Here is a 22,258-nt window from a genome sequence, read left to right on the forward strand (position 1 = left end):
CTGCCTACGCAAATGTGTTTATTTGGAGAAATTTGCACTAAAATGGTGGAGAATTTTCATGAGGATTTTTATTTAAAAAATCCACAGATCGCTGTAGAAATGTAGAGAACTTAATTTAACACTGGAAGAATGAGAAACGGAAAGAACCGAAAGAGACGGATCTTTCCGTCCCTAGTACACACCCACGCTCACACTCATGGAGAGAGGTTGGGCAGGTTTTTGAAATGCTCCAAAGAAACCCACACCACACCAACCTTGCCAAACCTGTTTACTAGTGACAAAAGTGGGGTGACTATTCACACTGGGAGCAACCATAGCATTCACTCCCAGAAGGTGTCGTTTTGGCCACCAACTTGGATGGCTCTTAAAGGGGGTGAGCCAAATTCACAGAGGAGGACAAGGCTATCACAGGCCACTAACCCCGGTGGCTCCGTTCGGCCTCCACTGTCAGAGGCAGCCTGCTTCTGAAGAACAGTTGCTGGGAATCGTACGGGGGGAAGAGTTGCTGTTGCCCTTGGGCCCTGCTCACAGGCTCATTGCCATCGTGCGAACAGGATGCTGGACTAGATGGGCCTCCTTTGGCCTGATTTGGCAGCCAGGCTCTTCTTGGGTTCTTAACCATCTCTATTTCAAGTTCCTTTAAAAAAAAAAAAAGGTATACTGTTATCTCCCATTCTCAACTGGGCCAAAAGCAAGGGGTTTATGGGAAAGTAGGGTTGCCAGGTCTCCGGTTTTCGGCCGGAGTTTCAGGGAAAAAGGGACCGTCTCCGGCCTCCGGCAATACTTTGCTTAAACTGGATGATCTCTGGCTTTTCATTGGCCACCTTCCCGCCCTTTGTCATTGAGGCAGGGAGAGCTGGTGCCACCGGGGCGGGCTCTGTCTTCCCAGCCAGAGATGCCCTGCGGCCGAGGCCAGAGATGCAGCCTGTCTTGGACAGGGGCAGGCGGGAGCGGCAACGAGGGGCTGGCACTGGGCGCGCGAGGCGGGCGCTGTCATTCTCCCTCCTGCTGTGGGCGCCGCTGGGCGGGAGTGCTGCCGCCCAGCGGCGCCCACAGCACGAGGGGTGAAGCAGCCGGGCGTCCTCGGGGCTAAGAAGGAGCTGGCCCCGTCCGGCGTCCACTGCTGCTGTGGGTAGCAGGCTGGAGAGAGAGAGAGAAAGAGAGAGAGGCTGGAGAAAGAGAGAGATGCTGGAGAAAGAGAGAGAAAGAGAGAGAGGCTGGAGAAAGAGAGAGATGCTGGAGAGAGAGAGAGAAAGAGAAAGAGAGAGATGCTGGAGAAAGAGAGAGATGCTGGAGAGAGAGAAAGAGAGAGATGCTGGAGAAAGAGAGAGATGCTGGAGAGAGAGAGAGAGAGAGAGAGAAAGAGAGCGATGCTGGAGAAAGAGAGATGCTGAGAGAGAGAGAGAAAGAGAGAGATGCTGGAGAGAGAGAGAGAGAGAAAGAGCGATGCTGGAGAAAGAGAGAGATGCTGAGAGAGAGAGAGAAAGAGAGAGATGCTGGAGAGAGAGAGAGAGAGAGAGAGAGAGAGAGAGAGATGCTGGAGAGAGAGAGAGAGAGAGAGAGCGATGCTGGAGAAAGAGAGAGATGCTGAGAGAGAGAGAAAGAGAGAGATGCTGGAGAGAGAGAGAGAGAGAGAGAGAGAGAGAAAGAGAGCGATGCTGGAGAAAGAGAGAGATGCTGAGAGAGAGAGAGAAAGAGAGAGATGCTGGAGAGAGAGAGAGAGAGAGAGAGAGAGCGATGCTGGAGAAAGAGAGAGATGCTGAGAGAGAGAGAAAGAGAGAGATGCTGGAGAGAGAGAGAGAGAGAAAGAGAGCGATGCTGGAGAAAGAAAGAGATGCTGGAGAAAGAGAGAGAAAGAGAGAGATGCTGGAGAGAGAGAGAGAGAGAGAGAGCGATGCTGGAGAAAGAGAGAGATGCTGGAGAAAGAGAGAGATGCTGAGAGAGAGAGAAAGAGAGAGATGCTGGAGAGAGAGAGAGAGAGAGAGAAAGAGAGCGATGCTGGAGAAAGAGAGAGATGCTGAGAGAGAGAGAGAAAGAGAGAGAGAGAGAGAGAGAGAGAGCGATGCTGGAGAAAGAGAGAGATGCTGAGAGAGAGAGAGAAAGAGAGAGATGCTGGAGAGAGAGAGAGAGAGAGAGAGAGAGAGAGCGATGCTGGAGAAAGAGAGAGATGCTGAGAGAGAGAGAAAGAGAGAGATGCTGGAGAGAGAGAGAGAGAAAGAGAGCGATGCTGGAGAAAGAGAGATGCTGGAGAAAGAGAGAGAAAGAGAGAGATGCTGGAGAGAGAGAGAGAGCGATGCTGGAGAAAGAGAGAGATGCTGGAGAAAGAGAGAGATGCTGAGAGAGAGAGAGAAAGAGAGAGATGCTGGAGAGAGAGAGAGAGAGAGAGAGAAAGAGAGCCATGCTGGAGAAAGAGAGATGCTGAGAGAGAGAGAGAAAGAGAGAGATGCTGGAGAGAGAGAGAGAGAGAGAGAGAGAGAGCGATGCTGGAGAAAGAGAGAGATGCTAAGAGAAAGAGAGAGATGCTGAGAGAGAGAGAGAAAGAGAGAGATGCTGGAGAGAGAGAGAGAGAGAAAGAGAGCGATGCTGGAGAAAGAGAGAGATGCTGGAGAAAGAGAGAGATGCTGAGAGAGAGAGAAAGAGAGAGATGCTGGAGAGAGAGAGAGAGAGAGAGACAAAGAGAGCAATGCTGGAGAAAGAGAGAGATGCCGAGAGAGAGAGAAAGAGAGAGATGCTGGAGAGAGAGAGAGAGAGAGAGAGAGAGAGCGATGCTGGAGAAAGAGAGAGATGCTGAGAGAGAGAGAAAGAGAGAGATGCTGGAGAGAGAGAGAGAGAGAGATGCTGGAGAGAGAGAGAGAGAGAGAGAGAGAGACAAAGAGAGCGATGCTGGAGAAAGAGAGAGATGAGAGAGAGAGAAAGAGAGAGATGCTGGAGAGAGAGAGAGAGAGAGAGAGAGAGAGAGAGAGAGAGAGAGCGATGCTGGAGAAAGAGAGAGATGCTGAGAGAGAGAGAAAGAGAGAGATGCTGGAGAGAGAGAGAGAGAGAGAAAGAGAGCGATGCTGGAGAAAGAGAGAGATGCTGAGAGAGAGAGAAAGAGAGAGATGCTGGAGAGAGAGAGAGAGAGAGAAAGAGAGCGATGCTGGAGAAAGAGAGCGATGCTGGAGAAAGAGAGATGCTGGAGAAAGAGAGAGATGCTGAGAGAGAGAGAGAAAGAGAGAGATGCTGGAGAGAGAGAGAGAGAAAGAGAGAGATGCTGGAGAAAGAGAGAGATGCTGGAGAGAGAGAAAGAGAGAGAGGCTGGAGAAAGAGAGAGTTTGGCCCTAATCCTCAGTTTCTTACTATTTCCTCTGGATAATTGCACTGCTGGAAATGGACAGAATCATCATGTAATTGTCTTTTCTTGACAGGATGTGGGAGTGAGATTGAAATGACAACAAACAGGAATGTTTGCCGTTTTTCCATTTTTCTGCACATTTCCCATCTCCCCAAAGCAGCCTTCCCCAACCTGGTGCCTTCCAGATATCTTTGGGCATACAGCTGCCACCAGCTAACATCTGGAGGGCACCAAGCTGGGGAAGTCTGCCCTAAATTGTCAGCTGCTTCAGGTCTATCAGATCTAAGCATATGGTCACCCTGTTGTGGGAAAGTTCCCATTAAACTGACTCGTGTTGTCTCATTAAGTCTCTAATGTGGCAATTTAAGCGAACAGACCTGATCTTGTTCTGGGTTTTGGACTTCCAGCAGGGGCTTAGACTAGAAGGACTAAAAGGCCCCTTCTAGCTCTGTGATTCTATGCTACATGTAAGTGTGTGTGTGTGTGTGTGTGTGTGTGTGTGTGTGTGTGTGTGTGTGTGTGTGTGTGTGTGTGTGTGTGTGTTACACACAAACGCACAGGCACACATACAAGCATACTTTTTTTCTTTGATCAATTTTGCTTAGAAAAAAAGTGTCTTGTTCTTGTCAGTTGACTTCCTTTTTTATTCTTTGTATGTACTTAAACAAACTGGTCTGTTTTAAAAGAAAAGCTTGGTGGTGTTTGTGAGAGCCCACGAAAGAGCAATTTCAGGTAACTGCCACAGCCAAATGGTTAAGAATTGGCCTTATGACATAATGTGTACTGAACATAAGAACATAAGAACATAAGAAGAGCCTGCTGGATCAGGCCAGTGGCCCATCTAGTCCAGCATCCTGTTCACAGTGGCCAACCAGGTGCCTGGGGGAAGCCCGCAAGCAGGACCCGAGTGCAAGAACACTCTCCCCTCCTGAGGCTTCCGGCAACTGGTTTTCAGAAGCATGCTGCCTCTGACTAGGGTGGCACAGCACAGCCATCATGGCTAGTAGCCATTGATAGCCCTGTCCTCCATGAATTTGTCTAATCTTCTTTTAAAGCCGTCCAAGCTGGTGGCCATTACTGCATCTTGTGGGAGCAAATTCCATAGTTTAACTCTGCGCTGAGTGAAGAGGTACTTCCTTTTGTCTGTCCTGAATCTTCCAACATTCAGCTTCTTTGAATGTCCACGAGTTCTAATATTATGAGAGAGGGAGAAGAACTTTTCTCTATCCACTTTCTCAATGCCATGCATAATTTTATACACTTCTATCATGTCTCCTCTGACCCGCCTTTTCTCTAAACTAAAAAGCCCCAAATGCTGCACCCTTTCCTCGTAAGGGAGTCGCTCCATCCCCTTGATCATTCTGGTTGCCCTCTTCTGAACCTTTTCCAACTCTAGAATATCCTTTTTGAGATGAGGCGACCAGAACTGTACACAGTATTCCAAATGCGGCCGCACCATAGATTTATACAACGGCATGATGATATCGGCTGTTTTATTTTCAATACCTTTCCTAATTATCGCTAGCATGGAATTTGCCTTTTTCACAGCTGCCGCACACTGGGTCGACATTTTCATCGTGCTGTCCACTACAACCCCGAGGTCTCTCTCCTGGTCAGTCACTGCCAGTTCAGACCCCATGAGCGTATATGTGAAATTAAGATTTTTTGCTCCAATATGCATAATTTTACACTTGTTTATATTGAATTGCATTTGCCATTTTTCCGCCCATTCACTCAGTTTAGAGAGGTCTTTTTGGAGCTCTTCGCAATCCCTTTTTGTTTTAACAACCCTGAACAATTTAGTGTCATCAGCAAACTTGGCCACTTCACTGCTCACTCCTAATTCTAGGTCATTAATGAACAAGTTGAAAAGTACAGGTCCCAATACCGATCCTTGAGGGACTCCACTTTCTACAGCCCTCCATTGGGAGAACTGTCCGTTTATTCCTACTCTCTGCTTTCTGCTTCTTAACCAATTTCTTATCCACAAGAGGACCTCTCCTCTTATTCCATGACTGCTAAGCTTCCTCAGAAGCCTTTGGTGAGGTACCTTGTCAAATGCTTTTTGAAAGTCTAAGTACACTATGTCCACTGGATCACCTCTATCTATATGCTTGTTGACACTCTCAAAGAATTCTAATAGGTTACTGAGACAGGACTTTCCCATGCAGAAGACATGCTGGCTCTGCTTCAGCAAGGCTTGTTCTTCTATGTGCTTAGTTAATCTAGCTTTAATCATACTTTCTACCAGTTTTCCAGGGACAGAAGTTAAGCTAACTGGCCTGTAATTTCCGGGATCCCCTCTGGATCCCTTTTTGAAGATTGGCGTTACATTTGCCACTTTCCAGTCCTCAGGCACGGAGGAGGACCCAAGGGACAAGTTACATATTTTAGTTAGCAGATCAGCAATTTCACATTTGAGTTCTTTGAGAACTCTCGGGTGGATGCCATCCGGGCCCGGTGATTTGTCAGTTTTTATATTGTCCATTAAGCTTAGAACTTCCTCTCTCGTTACCACTATTTGTCTCAGTTCCTCAGAATCCCTTCCTGCAAATGTTAGTTCAGGTTCAGGGATCTGCCCTATATCTTCCACTGTGAAGACAGATGCAAAGAATTCATTTAGCTTCTCTGCAATCTCCTTATCGTTCTTTAGGACACCTTTGACTCCCTTATCATCCAAGGGTCCAATTGTCTCCCTAGATGGTCTCCTGCTTTGAATGTATTTATAGAATTTTTTGTTGTTGGTTTTTATGTTCTTAGCAATGTGCTCCTCAAATTCTTTTTTAGCATCCCTCATTGTCTTCTTGCATTTCTTTTGCCAGAGTTTGTGTTCTTTTTTATTTTCTTCATTTGGACAAGACTTCCATTTTTTGAAGGAAGACTTTTTGCCTCTAAGAGCTTCCTTGACTTTGCTCGTTAACCATGCTGGCATCTTCTTGGCCCTGGCGGTACCTTTTCTGATCTGCGGTATGCACTCCAGTTGAGCTTCTAATATAGTGTTTTTAAACAACTTCCAAGCATTTTCGAGTGATGTGACCCTCTGGACTTTGTTTTTCAGCTTTCTTTTTACCAATCCCCTCATTTTTGTGAAGTTTCCTCTTTTGAAGTCAAATGTGACCGTGTTGGATTTTCTTGGCAATTGGCCAGTTACATGTATATTTAATTTAATAGCACTGTGGTCACTGCTCCCAATCGGTTCAACAACACTTACATCTTGCACCAGGTCCCGGTCCCCACTGAGGATTAAGTCCAGGGTTGCCGTCCCTGGCTGGTCTCTACAGAATTCCAAACACCATTTCAGACTTAAGGCTGCCATCTATTATCCCAAAGGCAGCCAAAGTAGCATCCTCCAGATATTGTACTAAAACTCCCATGAGCCTTATCCTGCTTGGCCAGCAATCACAATAAAGTCCAAAAACTTGACTGCATCTGTTTAATTATATGCATGGAAATGGAAATGGACTGCCTTCAAGTCGATTCCGACTTATGGCTACCCTATGAATAGGGATTTCATGGTAAGCGGTATTCAGAGGGGGTTTACCATCTAAGGCTAGTACTCCCCACCTGGCTAGGGCCTGCTCAGCTTGCCACAGCTGCACAAGCCAGTCCCTTCCTTGTCCGCAACTGCCAGCTGGGGGAAATGGCTCCTTGCGACTATGCACCTTGCCCACAGGTGGCAGGGCACATAATCCCTGAGCCACTCACTGTGGGGGTGATCTTTAGCTGGCCCTTGACATCCAGGAGACATGAGTGGGGATTTGAACTCATAGACTCTGGACTCCCAGCCAGGCTCTCCTCCCCACTGTGCTATACCATCTGTTGCATGAGCATACAGTTAACATACAACTGACTTCATAGCACCATGCAGATAACAACTGGCTCATTCTGCATTAGCATAGCTGCTGCAAGCACTCTTAGTTCATTTTTACAAGATAGTTCAACATGCTATCTTGTTCATTAAAAAAATGCATTCATTCCTGACTTTACCTCTTACCACTTCTCCAGGCTGTAAAAAATAAAATAAAACACCTTCCACTTTCCTTTTTTGTATCTGTAATTCCGTTGTTGTTGTTAATGTGCCTTCAAGTCAATTTCAACTTATGGTGACCCTATGAATCAGCGACCCCAATAGCATCTGTCATAAACCACCCTGTTCAGATCTTGCAAGTTCAGGTCTGTGGCTTCCTTTATGGAATCAATCCATCTCTTGTTTGGTCTTCCTCTTTTTCTACTCCCTTCTGTTTTTCCCAGTATTATTGTCTTTTCTAATGAATCATGTCTTCTCATTATGTGTCCAAAGTATATGTGTCCAAAGTCAGAGGAAGGCAATGGTAAACCACCTCTGAATACCTCTTACCATGAAAACCCTATTCATAGGGTCACCAAAAGTTGGGATCGACTTGAAGGCATTCCATTTCCATTTTCCATCCATACTCCCTAAGATGGTGAGAAGGAATGACCTTGTCACTTCAGCTGGACCTCTTTTAGGTAAGATTTCTATTTTAATTTCCAATCAGAAATTTTTTTTTGAATGGTATGCTGCACGCACGCGTGGTTGATACAATGTATCATGCTTCATGACGTCACTAGGGCCCGCCCCATGACGTCACTAGGGCCCGCCCCATGGCGTCACTAGGGCCCACCCCATGACGTCACTAGGGCCCGCCCCGTGACGTCACTAGGGCCCGCCCCATGACATCACTAGGGCCCGCTCCCATTTTCTCAGGTTTTTGGCTGGTTCCGACCTGGCAACCCTATGGGAAAGGTGTGTTTTGAGGAGGGATTTGAAGGAAGCAAATAACGTGCTGCTCAGGGAGGGCGTTCCAGGCATCAGAGGGGGAGACTGATGTTCTGAATACCATTTGATTTCTGTTGTTTAGTGATGCTAGGTTTAGTGATGTGATGGTTATTGTTTTTTAACTCTTGTAAATTGTGTTTTGAAGATTGTATTGATTTATTGTTTTATTGATGTATTCTTATATTGTATTTTGATATTTGTGTCTTCTGTAAGAAGCCTTGGGGGCCTTGGGCCGAAAGGCGGGGTATTCACAACAACAACAACAACAATAATAGGCCAATTGTAAGGGCCAAAGCCCAAGCAAAGACACACAGCTCCTGCCATCCATACTTCTTAAGCAAGACTCAGCTGCCCGAGGAAGGCCTTTTATACTGTTTCTGGCCAAGAACCATCCAATGGTAAACCTGGTGGGTGGAGTCAATCCAGGGCCAGAAGATTCTTCATTTAGGAGACTTCATCACCCGCAGTTCAGCTGTTCACCACACGGGGAGCTGCACTCAGATTCTAGCAGCTGCTCCTGATGCCCCTTGGAGTGAAATGAAGTTTTGCCCTATCAGGATGCAGAAGCGCCAGAGCTTGGAAAAGTTACTTTTTTGAACTACAACTCCCATCAGCCCAATCCAGTGGCCATGCTGGCTGGGGCTGATGGGAGTTGTAGTTCAAAAAAGTAACTTTTCCAAGCTCTGAAAGCGCCACTGTTTGAAATGGACTGGGGGAAAGTCAGCATTATCCAAAGTGGAGTCCGGAGCGATTCAGCTTTGTTGTTTCAACTGCGAGCATTAGAGGAATTTCTTTGGGACACGAGGGCAACAGGGGACAGTGTGGTTAAATGAATTGCCTCCTCCACTGTTAAAACAGTGAGGATCAAGCTGGTGTTAGCCGGTTGGAAAGGCTCTACCCAGTCAAAACAACAAGGAATCTTGGGTAACAGCTGTGTGACGGTATCAGCTTTCCTAGACTAGACTGCATTTTATCAGATGCGCTGAAGTGCAGCGTGTACTTGCATGGGTGCAAAGGGATCGTTTTGTAAGCAGCGGGGTCAGAGGGAAATGCAAATCAAAACATATAGATAGTGACAATTCCATTAGAGCTAGAATGCTTGCAAAATGGGCATGTTGGCCCTTTAGAACAGCAGTGAGAGGCGATAAAACAAGCAGGTAATGTGGAGTTACTTAACATCTATAGTTGGAAACAGAGCTGGTGCCAGAGGGCGGCCACATTGGGCCCTGGCCGAGGGCCCCTGCAGCCCAGAAGGGCTCCTGAAGGACCCCTCCTTAGTGTAGGAGGGTAGTGCTCCCGTTCCATGATCTGCGGCAGCATCGGGTCCTGCAATCTGACCCTGCAACAGATTGTGGAGAGGGACCTCCCAGGTAGCCCTCCAATACGGACAGCAAGAGCTCCAATAAACCTTCACGCACGGTCTACCTACCTCTCCTGTCGATATGAATGCCTTGCGCAGTGTGCATGGATTCCTGCCATCACCCAAGATGGCAGCGGGTTCTTCCCTAAGGGGCTGACACCCCCGACGCCTTCTTGATTGATGGCAGACATGTGCTCTATGTGCACACATCATTCGCACGACACAAGGGGTAGGTGGGGCACACGGTCAGGCTTATTAGCCCCATGCCGCCTGTATGGGGAGGTGTTGGGGTACAGTCCCGCAGACCCAGGGCAGGCTGGTGCCCAAGGGCCCAGTCATGGTGCCGGCCCTGGTTGGAAAATCAACCATTGTCTCTGTTCTGACCCGAACGACATCTGGAGGGCCACAGAGCCCTCCCTCCTGGCCCTCTGCATGCAGGGCATGGGTTCTACCACTTGAATGATGGCCCGTCCGCAGTGAAGCCTGGAGTTTTTCAAAAAGCAGGTTGCTCCCCTTATTTTTTTGAAACTACTGCAGATGCCTTTCTCACTGCAAGGTGAAGTTGCCTCTCCCTGCCCCATAACTGTCACCCCATCTCCCCCATCACCACCACTAGCATGTCCTGGAATTCCTGAGGGTTTTGCTGCTGATCCAGGAATAGTAAAATCATTTTGCAATGGGGCAGCAATGGAGAGCAAAAAATAAAATAAAATAGCGCAGCAAATGATCAAGGGTGTCTCTTTTTTTTGCGAGATGGAGTTGTGCGGTGATGTGGGCAGCTGAACGTTGCTTATTGCTCTCGCAGGGGGTGTGCCGTGGGATGAAGACCACGGTCTTGAGGGATCCAAACCCTGTCATCAGCAAGAGAGGCTTTTCCTTGCACTGACTCCCCCCCTCCAGTGCCCCCATCCCTTGGCTCGCTGCAGAGTGTCCAGCGTGGCAGTGGGCGGGGGGACTGGAAAACGCAGAGCTGCAAAACCACTCCCTCTTGGATTCCTCAGATTTCAGGCCGTTGCACCAGAAGTTTGCAGAGCAAAGAAAAAGAGGCAACTCAAGTCTGTTGCACAGAGAGGGGGATAAAAATAACTTCCAAAAGGAAGAAGAAAAAAATGCGCTCCTGCATGCCCTCAGTAGAGACTGAAGAAAACCTCCTCTAGCATAGCAGAAGGAAAGGGGGAGAAGGCAGGAGTTTTGTTAGGAAAAAAATTGACATTCCTGATATAGATTACTGATGGAGCCTTTAATGACATTTGTTTAGCTATGTTAAAGATACAGTGTTAGTGGCAGACAGAGGGTTAGTTCAGTATTGACTTACTTCTGCCAGAATAATTATTTGTCATGACTGGAAGAAAATAAGAACACCAACTTTGGAAGAATGAATAGATGGTTATGATACAGGATATTGTTTGCATGGTTAAGTTAATTAATGTGGTAAGAGCTATTCATTGTTTATTAAATTTATATGTGGCCCTTCCTTCCAGAAGGAGCCCAGGGCGGCAAACAAAATACTAAAAACACCTGAAAACATCTTAAGAACAAAAGACTTTAAAATATGTTAAGTTAGAGAAGGTAGTCACTCTCAGGCCTGTAGCCAGCCTTCCTTGTGGGGCAGCCACATTTCTAGGTAGGGCATTTGGGGGGGAGGATGTGAGGGCCAGGACAGGGGAAGGGATAGGCAGCGACCGTCCCTGTCACTCCTCCATTCAGAGAGCACGTTTACTTACATGAATGAAGTTTAACCTGTTGAATTGTCTCACCCTTTTTTGAGAGATCCCCAGGAATACCAGATTTAAAAGCTTGAGTTTGCCTCTAGCTACAGTCAAAAAGACTAAAGTAATGACAACAGAAGATTTATGTAACTTTAAAGTTGATGAGGACATTGAACTTGTCAAGGATTATCAATATGTTGACACAGTCATTAACCAAAATGGAGACAATAGTCAAGAAATCAGAAGAAGGCTAGGACTGGGGAGGGCAGCTGTGAGAGAACTAGAAAAGGTCCTCAAATGCAAAGATGTATCACTGAACACTAAAGTCAGGATCATTCAGACCATGGTGTTCCCAATCTCTATGTATGGATGTGAAAGTTGGACAGTGAAAAAAACAGATAAGAGAAAAATCAACTCATTTGAAATGTGGTGTTGGAGAAGAGCTTTGCGCATACCATGGACTGCAAAAAAGACAAATAACTGGGTGTTAGAACAAATTAAACCAGAACTATCACAAGAAGCTAAAATGATGAAACTGAGGTTATCATACTTTGGACACATCATGAGAAGACAGGATTCACTAGAAAAGACAATAATGCTGGGAAAAACAGAAGGGAGTAGAAAAAGAGGAAGGCCAAACAAGGGATGGATTGATTCCATAATCGAAGCCACAGACCTGAACTTAGAAGATCTGAACAGGGTGGTTCATGACAGATGCTGTTGGAGGTCGCTGATTCATAGGGTCGCCATAAGTCCTAATCGACTTGAAGGCACATAACAACAACAATTTGTTTTATGCATATGTAACATCAGATTTATTGTGAACAGCATATTTACTTTTAAAAAGAGAGAGGGTTTGGGTTTTTTTACATTCCTGAGGAAGCCACAGGAAGCAACCTTAATCCCATGAAGCTGGCTGGGTGACCTTGGGCCACCAATCTCTCAGCCTAACCTACCTCACAGGGTTGTTGTGAGGATAAAATGGAGAGAACAGAGCCATGTACACCACTTCGAGCTCCTTGAAGGGAAGGTGGGATATAAATGTAATAAATAATAATGAATAAAGCAATTTCAGGGTGTGGGTCCATCTAGCACAGTATTGTCTGCAGCGATCGGCAGAAGCTTCCCAGGGTTTCAGGCCGGAGCTTTTCCCAGCGCTTCCCAGAGAGGCCAGGGCTTGAGGCTGGGATTGATTCATTTTGCAAAGCGTGTGCCCTGCCCCTGAGGTACAGCTCTTCCCTCTAGCATTGGGAGCGGGTTGGAGACTCACAGGTCCTGCGCAGATGTGCTGGTGGCAGTATGTCCCCTTCCATAGTCTAAATACAGCATTTTGCATCAGCTAGAATTTCTGGAGTAGGTTGAGCAAGACCTCCCAATCAACACTTAATTGCGCTGCCTGAATTTGCTGGTACCTGATTGAATCCCAAACGAAAATAGCAGCAGCCTGCGAGCACCCTAAATGACACTGACTTTCTTGCATCTGGGCGGAGTCAGGAGTTTCCTGTTGCTGTTGTTTCTAGAAAGATAAAGTTCTTGTCTATCTTCCGGGCTGGTCAGCCTTCTACGCCTTCCATGATGTACGTCAAACGCACATAGTGCAGCCCTCCTGGGACTGGACCACTTCCGACTGCGTGTGGGTGGATGTCACATCATCAAATGCTCCGCCATGTTGAAAACTCCATTACTGTAGGAAACTCTCTTGTCAGGAAGAAGCCAGGCTGGGACTATAAAAGTCACGTGCCAGACGAGACCTTTTTTCATGAGATTCTGCCTGCTGAAAAGGAAAAGCCCTACAAATCCTGGCTTCTTTGGCGTTTTGTGCACGGATTGCATAAAGAGATTTTCTTTGGAACCAGGAACAGTTTGCTTTTTCTCTGCACCACTGCGCAATCCTGTCCACCTCCAGAGTTGCCTTCCATCGTGGTCCTTCCGTATGCTTGTATTTTTGCACCAGTTTGCTGCAGAGGCACCCCGGATGTAATAAACGGTTATTATGGGGAACAGATGAAACAAGCTATTTCACTCACAGCTGGGCACAAAAGATGGTTCTTGGAAGGGAACAAGCATGCATTAACATCTCTGTTATCTGCAGTAATAACCATTAGCAAAGGCTGATTAGAGACTAGATGAGGGAGATATATGGGGATTGTGCTCCCAGTTTATCTGAGGGCAGATTTGTTTTATTGAGTTCATTTATTTCAAGTATTCCTATGCCACTTTTCATCAGAAAGAAGAAAGAATGCCAAGCAAGTTCACAAAAGAAATCAAACATTAAATAATACAGTATATAACACAGGGTGCTTCGAGACTGTCATAATTTTCAGGTGGGATTCAATCACGTACCAGCAAATTCAGGCTGCAAAATTATAGTTGACTGGGAGGTCTTGCACAGCAACTCGGCTTCCCCAAAAGATCAGACTTCTTGCAAGAAGGAACCTGATGGGGGAATGCAACAGAAAGTATGGGATAATGCTTGCTTGATGCAACATTGTCTAATCTCTCCTCAGACAAATCTGAACACATGCTCATTAAACGGCTGACCTTGTCTAATCTCCCTGCAAACAAATCAGGATGAATACTCAATAACCATAGGATAGTGGAGTTGGAAGGGGCCTATAAGAACCCTCTCCTCAATCCAGGAATCCAAATCAAATCAAAGCAGGTCATCTAGAAGCGATCACAATAAAACTTTCTCTGAAATGCTACCGGTTCCACGCGCAGGACCAGCCAGACAGGCCCAGCTTTGCAGTCTCAATGTGTGGATGAGACGATGGTGTCGGGTGGAAGGGTTTGGATTTGTTAGGCACTGGGGAACATTTTGGGACAAGCCGGGCCTGTACAAAAGGGACGGGCTCCACTTGAACCAGAATGGAACCAGACTGCTGGCACTTAAAATTAAAAAGGTGGCAGAGCAGCTTTTAAACTGACTGAGGGGGGAAACCCGACAGGAGCTGAGGAAAGTCCGGTTCGGAGTAAACCTCCCCCCTGGGATAAAGACCAAAGAAATGATGAAATTTTAAAAGGGGTAGGCCTAGAAGTAGGCATTGTGAGAGCAGGGGCACAGGATATAAATTCAGAAGAGCAAAATTACCACAGGCCAAACCACAAGTGCCAAAGACACTTGAAGAGAGACACTGCTTACAAGTGCCTGTACGCTAATGCTAGGAGCCTCCGAACCAAGATGGGAGAATTGGAGTGCTTGGTCTTAGAGGAGAGCATTGATATAGTGAGCATAACGGAGACCTGGTGGAATGGAGAAAACCAGTGGGGTACGGTTATCCCTGGATATAAACTATATCGGAAGGACAGGGCAGGACATATTGGTGGCGGAGTCACTCTATAGGTGAAAGAAGGCATTGAATCCAGTAAGCTCGAAACCCCAAAAGAGGCGGACTCCTCCACAAAATCATTGTGGGTGGTGATACCATGCCCCAGGAGTGATTTAATACTGGGAATGATCTATCGTCCCCCTGATCAAAATGCTCAGGGAGACCTTGAGATGAGATATGAAATTGAGGAAGCATCCAAACTAGGAAATGTGGTAGTAATGGGTGATTTCAACTACCCAGACATAGACTGGCCGCATATGTGTTCCAGTCATGACAAAGAAGCAAAGTTTCTAGATATTCTAAATGACTATTCCCTAGACCAGTTGGTCATGGAACCGACCAGAGGGACGGCAACCCTGGACTTAATCCTCAGTGGGGACCGGGACCTGGTGCAAGATGTGTTGTTGAACCGATTGGGAGCAGTGACCATAGTGCTATTAAATTAAACATACATGTAAATGGCCAATTGCCAAGAAAATCCAACACGGTCACTTTTGACTTCAAAAGAGGAAACTTCACAAAAATGAGGGGATTGGTAAAAAGAAAGCTGAAAAACAAAGTCCAGAGGGTCACATCACTCGAAAATGCTTGGAAATTGTTTAAAAACACTATATTAGAAGCGCAACTGGAGTGCATACCGCAGATCAGAAAAGGTACTGCCAGGGCCAAGAAGATGCCAGCATGGTTAACGAGCAAAGTCAAGGAAGCTCTTAGAGGCAAAAAGTCTTCCTTCAGAAAATGGAAGTCTTGTCTGAATGAAGAAAATAAAAAAGAACGCAAACTCTGGCAAAAGAAATGCAAGAAGACAATAAGGGATGCTAAAAAAGAATTTGAGGAGCACATTGCTAAGAATATAAAAACCAACAACAAAAAATTCTATAAATCCATTCAAAGCAGGAGACCATCTAGGGAGGCGATTGGACCCTTGGATGATAAGGGAGTCAAAGGTGTATTAAAGAACGATAAGGAGATTGCAGAAAAGCTAAATGAATTTTTTTGCATCTGTCTTCATAGTGGAAGATATAGGGCAGATCCCTGAACCTGAACTAACATTTGCAGGAAGGGATTCTGAGGAACTGAGACAAATAGTAGTAATGAGAGAGGAAGTTCCAGGCTTAATGGACAATATAAAAATTGACAAATCACCGGGCCCGGATGGCATCCACCCGAGAGTTCTCAAAGAACTCAAAGGTGAAATTGCTGATCTGCTAACTAAAATATGTAACTTGTCCCTCAGGTCCTCTGTGCCTGAGGACTGGAAAGTGGCAAATGTAATGCCAATTTTCAAAAAGGGATCCAGAGGGGATCCCGGAAATTACAGGCCAGTTAGCTTAACTTCTGTCCCTGGAAAACTGGTAGAAAGTATAATTAAAGCTAGATTAACTAAGCACATAGAAGAACAAGCCTTGCTGAAGCAGAGCCAGCATGGCTTCTGCAAGGGAAAGTCCTGTCTCAGTAACCTATTAGAATTCTTTGAGAGTGTCAACAAGCATATAGATAGAGGTGATCCAGTGGACATAGTGTACTTAGACTTTCAAAAAGCGTTTGACAAGGTACCTCACCAAAGGCTTCTGAGGAAGCTTAGCAGTCATGGAATAAGAGGAGAGGTCCTCTTGTGGATAAGAAATTGGTTAAGAAGCAGAAAGCAGAGAGTAGGAATCAACGGACAGTTCTCCCAATGGAGGGCTGTAGAAAGTGGAGTCCCTCAAGGATCGGTATTGGGATCTGTACTTTTCAACTTGTTCATTAATGACCTAGAATTAGGAGTGAGCAGTGAAGTGGCCAAGTTTGCTGACGACACTAAATTGTTCAGGGTTGTTAAAACAAAAAGGGATTGTGAAGAGCTCCAAAAAGACCTCTCTAAACTGAGTGAATGGGCGGAAAAATGGCAAATGCAATTCAATATAAACAAGTGTAAAATTATGCATATTGGAGCAAAAAATCTTAATTTCACATATACGCTCATGGGGTCTGAACTGGCAGTGACTGACCAGGAGAGAGACCTCGGGGTTGTAGTGGACAGCACAATGAAAATGTCGACCCAGTGTGCGGCAGCTGTGAAAAAGGCAAATTCCATGCTAGGGATAATTAGGAAAGGTATTGAAAATAAAACAACCGATACCATAATGCCGTTGTATAAATCTATGGTGCGGCCGCATTTGGAATACTGTGTACAGTTCTGGTCGCCTCATCTCAAAAAGGATATTATAGAGTTGGAAAAGGTTCAGAAGAGGGCAACCAGAATGATCAAGGGGATGGAGCGACTCCCTTACGAGGAAAGGTTGCAGCATTTGGGGCTTTTTAGTTTAGAGAAAAGGTGGGTCAGAGGAGACATGATAGAAGTGTATAAAATTATGTATGGCATTGAGAAAGTGGATAGAGAAAAGTTCTTCTCCCTCTCTCATAATACTAGAACTCGAGGACATTCAAAGAAGCTGAATGTTGGAAGATTCAGGACAGACAAAAGGAAGTACTTCTTTACTCAGCGCATAGTTAAACTATGAAATTTGCTCCCACAAGATGCAGTAATGGCCACCAGCTTGGATGGCTTTAAAAGAAGATTAGACCAATTCATGGAGGACAGGGCTATCAATGGCTACTAGCCATGATGGCTGTGCTGTGCCACCCTAGTCAGAGGCAGCATGCTTCTGAAAACCAGTTGCCGGAAGCCTCAGGAGGGGAGAGTGTTCTTGCACTCGGGTCCTGCTTGCGGGCTTCCCCTGGGCACCTAGTTGGCCACTGTGAGAACAGGATGCTGGACTAGATGGGCCACTGGCCTGATCCAGCAGGCTCTTCTTATGTTCTTAAAACATCAAAATCCATAAAATAGGATTCAATGCACTCATAAATTTCCATATAAATTCCACACCTGCTAACAAGCTTGCACTTCAGTCCAACCACATCTGCACACATTCATCCACACAAGCATACTCTCACTCTCTCGACAGTCTCCTGTCCCAACAACCAGTGTGGTGTAGTGGCTAGAGTGTCGGACTGCGACCTTGGAGAACAGGGTTCAAATCCCCACTTGACCATGAAGCTCACTGGGTGACCTTGGGCCAGTCGCAGGGTCTCAGCCTCACCTACCTCACAGGGTTGTTGGGAGTATAAAATTGGGAGGAGGACACCTTGAGGTCCTTGGGAGAAAGGTATAAATAAAGATATAAATGTGATAATCATCACCATCACCACACCTTGGGTACAAAAAGGTTGCACGACAACAATGGCCGCCTAGCACTTCCAGGCAAAATGTGGCTATGTGCCTTGTATTTCCCTCATGCACTAGTGTGGGGGCAAAGGGGGTCATTGGCTGAGGAGAGACAGAGGATTGGAGATGATGCTTAACTCTCCCCCTGCCCAGAAATTTCCATTGTGCAAAGACTGGCTCCCCACATTCACATACTCTCTGCAAACACGGGTGCGGGAAACTGTGTTTGCCAATAAAATGTGTGGCTGTTTAGAATTAGTTGCTATTTAAAGCACTTGATTTGGGTATAACACCCCTGTTGAGGACCCCTGCAAAGAACACAACACATCTTACAGCTGGATTTTGCATGTGTTAGCTGGGCACGTGGGGAATGGGGCAATTGTCCTGGACTTCCATCAAGCCTTACAAACAGTACATTTTTGCGGTCTCCAACATGGCATCCATGGGCACCATGGCACCCTCAGCTAACCCCCTTACCGAGCATTCCCCAGATCCTTTCCAATGTATTTGTTTTTTAATTGATTTTTTGTTTTTGGGTTTGTTTGTTTGGGAGACTGCCTCTTTTTTGGGGGGGGGGTGTTCCTGCTTTTATTAGACCGTTTTCTTCTGTGAAATGGGTATGTTTTGTGGTACCCATGACAATTTATTAGGTTTTCTATTGTGCCGCAAAAGGTTGGTTACCCCTACTTTCAACATTCTAACTGGGGTAAGAAGTAAAAAAAGGGCACCCACAGTGAGAAGCAAGAGTGGACAGGGAGGGGTGAGGCTCAAATGTACATCCTACTGACATCCATAGGAATTATTTCTCAGTGAGAGTGAGGATTTGTAGCCTTAATTCCAACTGTGATTGAGCAATGAGAAGTGTGGCTCCGGAACTGTTCTCAGGCCTTGCTCACTGTCTTAATGGGAAGAAGTAATCTAGAAATATGATCGCCTAGGCGCCAAATTAAACATAAGGCAGGAGGTCCGTAACCAAAGATTCCCATATTATTTTTGTCTAGTAAGTAGCACCACCAGGAGGGTCTTTGAAGATCAGGAAAGGGGCACTGAGAGAAGGGCATTAACTAGGGTTGCCAGGTTGTTGGCCTGAGACTGATCCTGTATCTTTAGGAGAAGGGAAAGTCGGCCAAGTGCAGGTGTTCTTGCAACTCTGTAATGGGAAAAACCACAAGGTGGAATTCTCCCTTCCCCCTGCACAACTTTTAAAGATACAGAAGACCTCTTGGTTGCCAGGCCCGGCCTCCAAGAGGATCTTTAAAAGTTGTGGGGGGGAAGGGAGAATTCCACCTTGTGGTTTTTCCCATTACAGTGTTGCAAGAACACTTGCACTTGGCTGACTTTCTCTTCTCCTAAAGATACAGGATCAGTCTCAGGCGATGGACCTGGCAACCCTAGCCTTAACTGGTGTGAACCAGAACAGCCAGTGTGGTATAGTGGTTAGAGTGGGACCGGAGAGACCAGGGTTCAAATCCCCATTTGGCCATGAAGTTCCCTGGGTGACCTTGGGCCAGTCACTGTCTCTCAGCTTAACCTTCATCACAGGGTTGTTGTGGGGATTAAACAAGGAGGGGGAGAACTGTGTTTGCAGGCCACCTGGAGCTCCTTGGAGAAAAGGCAGGATATACAGTAAATGCAATCATCACCATCCCTTTTGTTTCATGCCACACCCAATTCCAGTTAGCACAACCACTCCAGCTACTGTGCAGGTAAGGGGCATGCATGGCCAGGACATGGTCACCTTCCTGGATCTGGATCTGGGCAGGTGGGGAGAGTATTTCTAGGGAGGAGCTGCTCTTCATCAAGGCAGCCACACCAGAAGAGTGTGGCTCCTGGATCAGGCCAGTGGCCCATCTAGTCCAGCATCCTGTTCTCACAGTGGCCAGCCAGATGGTGCAATGGGAAGTCTGCAAGCAGGACCTGAGTACAACAGCAGCGTCCCCCTCACTTGGGATTACTTCTGGAGCAGAGGTTTTATGAGGCAGGCACCTGAGCTAGGATCATCCACTACCATCACCCCCCTCAAGACTTTGGCCAGAGGCTCTGGGAAGATAGGAATACCATACTACACTTGCAGCGCTAGTTCCAGGAATAAACCAGCAATAAAGATATTGTGAAAACACAGCCAAACCTCCCTTCCTTTCAAGCTTCTAGTTCTCATAAAGGACCTGAAAGAGAGCGTGGGGGTGACGTTCATGCTGGGGAAGTGGAACGTGCTTGGGTTTTTCTTCTTCTTCCCTCTCCCTGCCAAGTTTGAGAAACACACGAACACTATGATGTTTGGGATTTGCCGTTATTAAATTTAGATGGGAGCAGATGTGAAATGAAGGGACGGCAGCCTAGTCAGTTTGAGTGGTGGCTTTATGAAATTGCCCACCTAATTGAAAACACCGATGGAAAGCTAGGCGATGCAACCCCAGCATACTAAACAGCCCCTGGGGCTATGCTTTTAACAGGATTGCATTCTCTCCTGGGTATCAGAGATATTGCCTTTGACACACTGACACACACACACATACATATATCTGGGTGAGAAAATACCTAGGGATGAAGGAGAGGTATCAAGCACAATTTAAAATGATTTTTTTTAAATGTTGGTGTAAGTAAAAGCTTTTGTTCCCATGCTCAGTTTTTAACCATTCATCAATATGGGACCATATGAAGGCGTCTGCCTCTTACAGCACAGTCCTGGGCATATTAAGTCCTACTGTGTTTAGTGGCTCTTGCTTCCAAGTAGGCATATTTAGGATTGCAACCAGTGGTGGCTGATGGCTCCATGTTTAGCCTGGAGAAGACCAAAGGGAGATATGATAGCACTCTTCAAGTACATGAAAGGTTGTCACATAGAGGAGGGCTGGGATCTCCTCTCGATCGTCCCACAGTGCAGGACACGGAATAATGGGATCAAGTTGCAGGAAGCCAGATTTCAAATGAACATCAGGAAAAACTTCCTAACTGTTAGAGCCATATGACAATGGAGAAGTAGTAGGCTCTCCGACACTGGAGGCCTTCAAGAGGCAGCTGGACAGCCATCTGTCGAGAATTCCTACACTGAGCAGGGGGTTGGACTTGATGGCCTTATAGGCCCCTTCCAACTCTACTATTCTATGATTCTATGTCAGTGGGGCAGTGCAATCGCCTTGGACATCTCCTTGAAAGTTTGGACTGAAACCCCAAGGGGATTCATTACCCCACTGATATCGGGGCCACCAGCTGCCACTCGTTGCAACCCAATTCAGGTAAGTTATGCAGCCCTGGTGTCAACCAATTAATGATGGGCAAGCTCTTCCCAGTCCCAATTTGAAATAATCCAGTATGTCTTTCGGTGCTGGATTGTGCAGTCCCCGGATTGCAGTTAGGGATGTAGGAAGGTGCCTTCTACGGAGCCAGACCCATTGGTCCATCCAGCCCACTATTGCCTACCCTGACTGGCAGGGCCAGCGCCAGGCGTGACTGGGGCTTGGGTCCCAGCCCCCCCCCCAGACCGTGCAGGACCCCTCCACCTACCTCTTCTCTTTCTATGAATGCCCTGTGCATTGCTGCCATCAACCAAGATGGTGGCGAAGTCTTCTCTAAGGGGCTGATACCCCCACCACCATCTTCATTGATGGTACATATGTGCACTACGCTGCATGCGCACATTTGCCTGCCATCAATCAAGATGGCAGTAGGGGCATCAGCCCCTTAGAGAAGCCTCTGCTGCCATCTTGGTTGATGGCAGCTGCACATGCCGCGCACAGGGTATTCATCAAAAGGAAGGAGAGGTAGGTGCAGTGGGCAGGTGCCACGGGCCTGCATGGTCTGTAAGGGGGGCTGGGAGGTCCGTCTCTGCGATCTGCAGCAGGGTCAGGAGTCAACCCTGCCGAGGATCGCGGAAGGGGAGCGCTACCCCCACACCCTAAGGAGGGTCCCTTCAGGGGCCCCTCTGGGCCACAGGGGCCCTCGGCCAGGGCCCCACCTGGCCACCCTTTGGCATCAGCCCTGCTGACTGGCAGTGACTCTTGAAGGTTTCAGGCAGGGAAGAGTCCCAGCCCTGCCTGGCGATGCTGAGGATCGCATCTGGGACCTTCTGCATGCAATGCAAATGCTCTACCACTGAGCTAGGGGCCTTCCCAACCAAAAGGAAGTGCTTCACACAGTACAGAGTGAAATTACAGAACTCCCGGCCACAAGACGCATGGTGATGCAATGTGTTTAAAAGAGGATCAAATTCATGGAGGATACAGCTATCAATGGCAACTAGTCACAACAGCTATGCATTATCTATTAGCTACCTGGCTGCCTATTAGTTACCAGGCTAGATTAAAGATGCTGGTTTTGGTGTACAAAGTCCTATACAGCTTGGAACCCGGATACCTGAAAGATCATCTTATCCCTTATATACCCAGTCGATCACTGCGCTCTGCTGGTGAGGGCCTCCTGCAGATGCCATATTATTCTAATTCTAATTATTATATTTATATCCCGCCCTTCCTCTCAGCAGGAGCCCAGGAGGTCAACATAGGAAGCAGACTTTTAGTGTGGCG

General features: G+C 46.8%; 1 long non-coding RNA gene across 1 annotated transcript in view; it reads right to left on the reverse strand.

Moving 5' to 3' along the window:
• LOC133385636 (uncharacterized) overlaps window positions 1–22,258 on the reverse strand; it is a 24,822-nt gene continuing 2,564 nt past the window's right edge. Inside the window, exons 2-3 of the long non-coding RNA XR_009762927.1 lie at window positions 13,542–13,634; window positions 1–637 (exon numbers count right to left, since the gene is read on the reverse strand). This is a non-coding gene — a long non-coding RNA (uncharacterized LOC133385636). The remainder of the gene's footprint in view (window positions 638–13,541; window positions 13,635–22,258) is intronic.

The sequence above is a fragment of the Rhineura floridana genome, chromosome 5, assembly GCF_030035675.1.
Source record: "Rhineura floridana isolate rRhiFlo1 chromosome 5, rRhiFlo1.hap2, whole genome shotgun sequence".
Classification (NCBI taxonomy): Eukaryota; Metazoa; Chordata; class Lepidosauria; order Squamata; family Rhineuridae; genus Rhineura; species Rhineura floridana.